This window comes from Etheostoma spectabile, chromosome 3, assembly GCF_008692095.1.
Source record: "Etheostoma spectabile isolate EspeVRDwgs_2016 chromosome 3, UIUC_Espe_1.0, whole genome shotgun sequence".
Lineage (NCBI taxonomy): Eukaryota > Metazoa > Chordata > Actinopteri > Perciformes > Percidae > Etheostoma > Etheostoma spectabile.
The window spans coordinates 23,561,633-23,569,336 of NC_045735.1; the positions used below are offsets into that span (position 1 = coordinate 23,561,633).

The 7,704-nt window shown below is 37.0% G+C and overlaps 1 long non-coding RNA gene across 2 annotated transcripts in view; it reads left to right on the plus strand.

Annotated features, from left to right (window-relative positions):
• The window catches only part of LOC116675366 (uncharacterized), a 30,378-nt gene that overhangs the window by 15,826 nt on the left and 6,848 nt on the right, over positions 1-7,704 (plus strand). For both annotated transcript variants that reach the window (XR_004328394.1, XR_004328393.1), the window contains one exon: positions 6,863-7,704. This exon is cut by the window's right edge and continues 3,856 nt beyond it. This is a non-coding gene — a long non-coding RNA (uncharacterized LOC116675366). The remainder of the gene's footprint in view (positions 1-6,862) is intronic.

Sequence of the window (7,704 nt, forward strand, 5' to 3'; positions counted from 1 at the left end):
TTATATTGGAAGGTCAAACTCCATAATAGATTTTTCGAATGTTTCTAATAGTCAACGTCCAATATAAAACCAACTTCTCCACGGTCTGCCACAGCGAGTCTGGGGAGCAGCCCTGCATCCTAAATACAAGCTATTGCCTTTCTCTGTAAGTTATAAGGAGTGAAAAACATATTTAGATACATTAGTGGTTAAGATGGTAGTGAGAACAAACGGTGTGAAACAGGATGAACCGAGTAAATGTGGTAGGAAACTGTTAAACTGTGTGTATTATTTAGCAGGCCAAGTTAGCGCTAATCACCGGTGTATGCTTGCGGCACAGCCTGAGCGTCATGAAGGTTAAAAGAGCATTCCGTTTGCTGTTTTGATAAGTGGAGTGTATGGTAGTAGTGTTTAAAACCTTAATTCTAATCCATGTGAAAATGATATAGTAGCTGGCTGTGGGTGAAATACTAGTTATGTTAGATAATTCAGTTCATAAGAAGAATTCATAGAGGTTTAAAAACAGTGAAAGTAAGAAGACAAGATCATAGATTATTCAGTCTGGACATTACTTATTTGTGTATATATATATTAAAAGGGGTAATTTGACACCAAAAGAGACAGTATCTTTGTAGCTATAACCACTTGCTAAATATCTCCATATGGTCCCTGTAAGAGTAAGTAGACATGTATTTGGGTACTTAACATGGGTATTGACACAAAGTAACGGACGCAATATTGAGTATGGTACTAAGTTTGTTTAGTGTATGAGTTCTGTGGATTATAAAGTGTATTATTATTGATAATATTTGTGTAATAGTTATGAAAGTAGCTGACGCCAGTAGTGCAGAAGTAGAAGTCAGTATGTGATGAACAAGTTTAAGTGTTCATGCTAACTGAACTGTCTTTTCATATTTCCTACAGGAAATCAGTGTTATTCCAAGACTGAGCCTCATTCTTAAAAGTGTAACATTTTGGAGCAAAATCCAACTTTGGCTTTTAGGTGTCTTTTAGGCTTTTAGGTGGCTTTTTGAGTGCCGTGCAAATGCACAGCTGCAAAGAGTGGGGTCTGCCAGTACCCCCAACCTGGAAGGGTTTTTGTTTTTGTTTTGTTTTTATTTTTTCTGTTTTGTTCTGATTGTTTGTTTTGTTTTGTTTTGTTTTGTTATGTTTTTCTTTGTTTTTGCCCTGTAAAGCGACATTGAATCCTTTGAAAATATCTATGTAAATTCAATTTATTATTATTATTACTATGCAGCTCTGTGAAGGTAGGTCTGGCAATGCAAAACTAGTCTTCCAGGCATGTGGTGTTATAACTCCTCCACATGCTTATGTTCACTGCTGTTTTTGTTGTTGACCTTTCTGTACTATTTTACTCACAAAATGAGACACAGCTTTGAGGCAAAGGTTTTTTAATGAGGAGGTGAACAAGTTCAATGCGCCATTTTTTAGAAAATGTTTAGTCACCAGGTTGCGATTGTGTCCATATGGTGGATGCTTTAAACAGCAACTATTATATACTGTAGCATTTTGAGGATTATACTTGCATTTTGTTTACATGCTTTACTGTAAAAAACAAACTTTATTTTTCTCATACTGCCCATGGCTGCTGCACCTGTATTCACCCTCTGTATAAGATGCTCTGTAGGAGCGCCTGTCTCTTTCAATCCCTCCTCCCGATAAAGCACATTCTACTCTGATTGGCCAGCGCGCTTCCTGGAAACTCCTCCACTCCGTGTTCCCAGCTAGTTGAAGCTGGAGCTACAAAGCAGTACTTTGTACTGTGAAAAATCACCAGAAAGGCTTCTAATCCAAATATTACACAACCGGTCCCAGCAGTAAAGTGACCAGAATTTGGGGAGAAATGGCCGGCATTGGCCAAGATTACAGCTATGTTGCATTAGCGTGTAACTACTTAATAGTTAGTGTGCTAACATTAGATCATAGTGGAAAAAAGCAGTACTTTCTATCGTCAAAAATTGCAGATAAAGGCTTCTGAAACAAACACTACCCAATCGGACATGTTATAGAAGTAAAGCAACCCGAAATTGGGGAGAAATTTACAACATTGGCAGCAAAAATGAACTTTTTTACTGCCATTAGCCATGTAGCTACTTTAGTTAGCAGTTGGCAGTAATAGAATATACCAGCAATTCCTATAGTGAAAAATGACAAATACATTTTTTTTTACCAAATGCTACTAACAGAAAATGTTTCAGGGGTAATGTGACCCGAATTGGGGATAATATAACGACACTGACAGCCAAGGTGACATTGTTTACTGCCGTTAGCATGTACTTACTTAGGACAATGTTAACAATGCAGTGGCTTTATAAAAAACACTCCAGTCGTGCCTAATTGGGGCAGATGAGTCCGGCTCAGAGTTGCGTAACACTTACCTGACAGTAGAAAAAACTGTTGGAACCGGAGTGTTCCAAATAGTTCGAAATATGAACGTGTTAGCTCACAGGGATTTGTCTAAAATATGTTGGCCTCATTATTTGAACGTTTAACATGAAAATCCAACATTATAACAATCTAGATATGACAGAAAACATGGAAAAGCATAATATGTGACCTTTAAATTCTTACAAACTAACATTGGAACATCAAAATCTACTCCTGTCCCTTTCCTTCACTCAAAAAACAACAACCTGGGAGGCAGTTAATTAAATATACATATAAGTGGCTGGAGTGAGAGCTTTTAAAGTTTTCTCATAAATTATGTTGGCCTATATTAACGGTTACAACATTTTAGACTCAAGTTTTTTTCACCTCTGCAAAGGAATGACCACATGCATGCACGCACACAAGCACACACAATAGGTGGTTGCATTTTACAAGATGAGATAAGACAGTTGTGCAAGAATAATGAATCATAACGGTAATTTTTGGGGGATTTAATATATATCATGTCAGGCCTGGAATCTACTGTATACCTATTGGTCGGGACATGTAAGGAGTCCATTGACATCTGTATCCCCCAAAAAGTTAAGGTTTTTTACCAATATTAAACGTGGGAATCACTCATTTTTAATGTTATTCATACTTTTTGATCTAAGACTCTTTAACTTCAAGTTTGGAAAGTTAGTTGCTCATTGGAACTGTTTGCGGAATGTCTTTATGTCTACTTTCTGCAAATGTAGAATATATTGAGGGCTGGTGTTGTTGTGCTCTGGAAAAGTGGAAAAGTGTCTCTCTAAATTGTCCACAAACTCTACAGTAAATCATCACCTCAGCTGCTTAAGAGACATATTGAAGAAGCAGATTTGGCCAAAACAATCAGACGTTTTAACCATGCGTCAGTGGCCAAGTGGAATTACATAACCTCATGTCATGCTCCCAGTGATTCCTCGTTGAACCCACATTAATAATGGCTATGTTGAAAAACAATATTTGAGTTTAAATACCTCCCTTCCCCTGTGACGACAATACATTGGAATGACAACAATAAGCACTAATTGAGCCGCTACCACTGCATGTGTTATAATGGGATTCCTAATATTGAGTGATAACAAAAGTGAAAGAGATTTTCTATTACTCCCCTCTGTATGAAAGGTTTGCTCAGTAAGAATTTACACTGAAGTCATATCTGCATTAAGGGTCTAGAGATAGGGTGGATGAGGACACAAGAGAAGCCGGAGAAGCATTTACAGTAGGGTCAAACTGAACCTGATGATTGAAGCGCCCGAGAGCCACACTGGAAGAAAATGTATCTATTTACATTCACAAGGGTTTGACCTCAGCTGCCTGCAAACATACTGTTGCAGTCAGTTAATTGGCTCAATGAATGTTCATATTCTTTAATACAATTTGCACCCTCTCTTTCTATTCAGGTGTTCTGTAACTGTCATGTAGGAGCAAGTCCTTACTATAAATTTAGGAAATATCAATATGTTAAATTTTTTTATCTGCTTAGATTTTAAATATCCATATTTTTAACACCTTTCCCTACGGTGAATGGAATTGAAACACTGTTCACAGCAAGGTATGTGGATCTTCCTAAGTAATGAGACATAATCAAAACAATCTGCATTGCTGGATACAACCCAACAAGTTCTCCAAACCACAACAGTATAGAAAAGTATAATAGAAAACAATCCATAGGAATGTTTTATAAATTACCACCCCCCTCCTGCCTGTGGCGAGAAATACGACCCACAGCAGCGTTTTCCATCCTCATATCTAAATTACAGAACGTAACAGCATGGTTTTAAACACGTAGTTAACGTTTTGAAACACTCACAGTTTGGTTAGGTTTCGGAAACAAAACTACTCAGTTAACTTTCGAATAAGATTGTGGTTTGGGTGAAAATCATGGATATTTGTTAATGTTACTTCACTTCCGGTTATCCATGTGATGCACACCATGATATAGTTCCATTTTTTCCGTAAAGTAAAAGAAATTAAGAAAATTCCCATTTATTTTTTAATTTGTCTCCTGGGTGAAAGTCCTGTGTCCCATCCACCACAGGCCTCCTAGAAGTGTGCCGCTCTTAATGCAAATTGAATACAGTGGCCAAAAGTGGAATTGCAAAGTCATGTAATAGCCTTACATTGCGATAGAGATGTCTGTAAATCAGTGGATACATTTTTTTTTCATAAAAGCTACAAATCAGTATTTCGTCCATTCGGTCAGATAACATTTGGAAAGTCTAGAAGAGCTGCACGATTAAATCATTTCATCCCCATGTTAGTAGTGCGCAAAAAAGTGGATGTAGAGGGCAGATCTGGGTATTTTTTGGTCCCATGATGCGCCACTGACCAAGGAATGAATGGGGCTCCGCTTTGAGTGCTGTATCCAGGTCTTATAATACATCAATTATCCACCACGCTTAATATGGAGCTCTAATACTTTGTCACCTTACATCCTGCTTTGCTCCCATCATAATTACTACTATGACCGCCACCAGAGGGGGGCACCTCAATAAACGTTAATATGAGTCATAATTGCTGTTTGAACAAACAGCCTATATTTGCATCCTATTTCCCCAAATTAAATATTTTAACTATCAACTAAAAGTTAATTGTCAAACCTTCACAGTTGAGGTGGAAGTGATGCTGTTCGGCAGAACAGTGCTTTTATATGCTAAAACACCCATAAGTTAAAGGGTCAAACTTACTTGAACCTTTCAGCTGTCAGAATGAAAGGTTGAATTATTAAAGGCCACTGAGTTGTCTGTTTGTATTAGGCTGTTCAGTCTATTGTTTGTATGTAAGAATATGAAACAGACTTTGTGCTCTGCTCTTTTGTAGTGTTTTTTGAGTTTGTGTGTTACAGTAGTTTAAGCTTCTACACTTGAGTTTACCAACTGCATGTCTGTAACACAGGTGTCACAACTCAAGAGCTAGCAGCAACACAAGCAACTAAAGCTAGGGGTAGTGTCCATAAATGTGTGTATGATAGAAAGACAAAAAGACAGGAAATTTGCTTGTTTCTGCTTCTGCAGACATGTACATTTTGGTCTATTAATTACCAGAGATAGCTCAATGTATAATGATGGAGTCCTGTCTGGGTGACTGGATGCAATGGAAGCCCCCCAGGGACAAAAACATCCAGCTGAGATAAAATTGGGATTCATTATCAGCCTTGCTTGTTTTTTTGTGTGCCTTTCTATTTATCCTCAATGTGTGTCTGTCTCTTTCAGTTTATAACAATGAAATAATAATATAAATTACTTTATTAAATTACTTATTATATATTTATACAAAATGTACAATTGAAATTTACAGTAAATATAAATACATTTTAATATTCATATAAAAAAGACAGAAATCTGCAAACTGCATCCCCATACAAACTGAAGTGCCAGTGGCTGAATGTGTCTGACTTTTGTTAATCCGTTTGAGAGTTAATCCCTTTGAGATGCTGATTTCTCTTAGCTGTTCAGCACAGCTGTCCTGAGACCAGGCACAGCTTTGGGGTCAACCTCCTGAACCAAACATGTTATTGTTCAGCCATGCAGTCCTCATCATTGTAAGATTGATTCAAGGCTGAATGCATCTCACTTTTAGCCTTTTAAGACAAAGAATATTTGGTTACACTTTACTTGAAGGTATCTAAAAAAGAGTGGCATAACACTGTCATGAACGTGTCATAAGACTTATAAACAAGTCATAAACGTTTATGACATAACATGACATGTGTCATTCGGATATGGTTAGGGTTAGGTTTGGGTTTGGGTTAGGGTTACGGGTAAGAGCTAGGGTTCATGTGTCATGACTGTGTCATGACAGTGTCATGTGTTCATGAATGTATGTAGATACCTTCAAGTAAAGAGTTACCAAATATATTAGAAGTTAAAATGTCACTGCGTTCAGCAAGAGTAGAAAATCCGATCTTAATCAGAAGTCAATCTGATTGATCAATTGAAGACAGTTGTATAATGTTACCATTTTAACATAAATTTAAAAGCTGGTTTTCAAAAAAAGAATTGAACCGAATGAATATTCTACTAATGGTTTGTAATTTTCTTACTTATGTGGATTAGACACAATCTAGACACATTATAAAGACCTCCTGAGAAAAGTGAATTGATAGCAAAACGATAGTTTAACTCATGTAATGAATTAGCAAAATACAATAAGCTACAACACTTTTGATAAAGAACCTTTTCAGCTCTTGTCATGGGTCGTTTGTTTAATCCTTATTTAACATCTGTCCCTTTCTGTCTTACTCTGAGTTATGAGTAGAAACACAATTGCTAGTCTGTGCTGTAATACGATGTTTTCTGAAATCTGGAAAAGTTAAATCTAAATCACTGGATTGGAGTTTTGAGTTCAGCCCAGTTAACTTTCCTCAAACTTTGTGCAACAAAAAGGATTGAGTTGAATCTTACAGACTTTAATCCGAAAACCTCCCTGTGTCTCTATCTCCTGACAGCATTACCCGGCTGTAAGCGGGGCCTTCATGGATTCACCGTACAATGGCAACACGTCCCTGCAAACGTCCACCTCCAACCTTAATGCCGGCTACTCTCGACCTTCAGAAGCAGAGGATGATGGGAAAGTGTCCAGTGACACCATTTGGCTGTGGATCGCTGTGCTGGCAACCATTGGCAACATAGTAGTGGTGGCTGTGGTTTGCGCCTGTGCCTTCTGAAAAGAAAGAAGAGTGGAGCAAAACTACTGCCACTGTCTGATAATGGGGAATCTGAAACATCCTGAAAATATATTTTTCTTCTTCAGAAATGATGTAAATTGGCCTTACTTTCAGATTAGATTTTTATAGAGTTTTAAAAAGGTTAATTTGCATGGGATTCCTCAATCAAATGCTTTTCACATTTTTTCAATAAACAGAAGAGAGTAAAATTATTCAAGACAGTTAAAATATGAAACAGAACACTATTTATTTATTTGTTTATTTAAGCTGTCATTGAAAATTTAAATAATGACCTGATGAGACACAAGTATAACTTTTTCACTTCCGTTCTATAATGAAACAATGTTAAAAGAAAAGATTTAGGTTAAAGAAAAACAACAGTCACAATAAGGGACCTCTCCAATGACTACTGAATCAGATCTTCTTCAAAATACTGAATACCGACCAAACAAGACCACACACAGCCAGATACCATGTGTATATTCTTTGTTGCACATTTCATATGACTAACCAGCAAGAAAGCTACATAGCACACATTTGGATGAACTTAATCAAGCTGACAGATCTACAGAAAGTTCAAAGACAACCCTACCACATCATTTGAGTTTTAATAGACGCCTTGC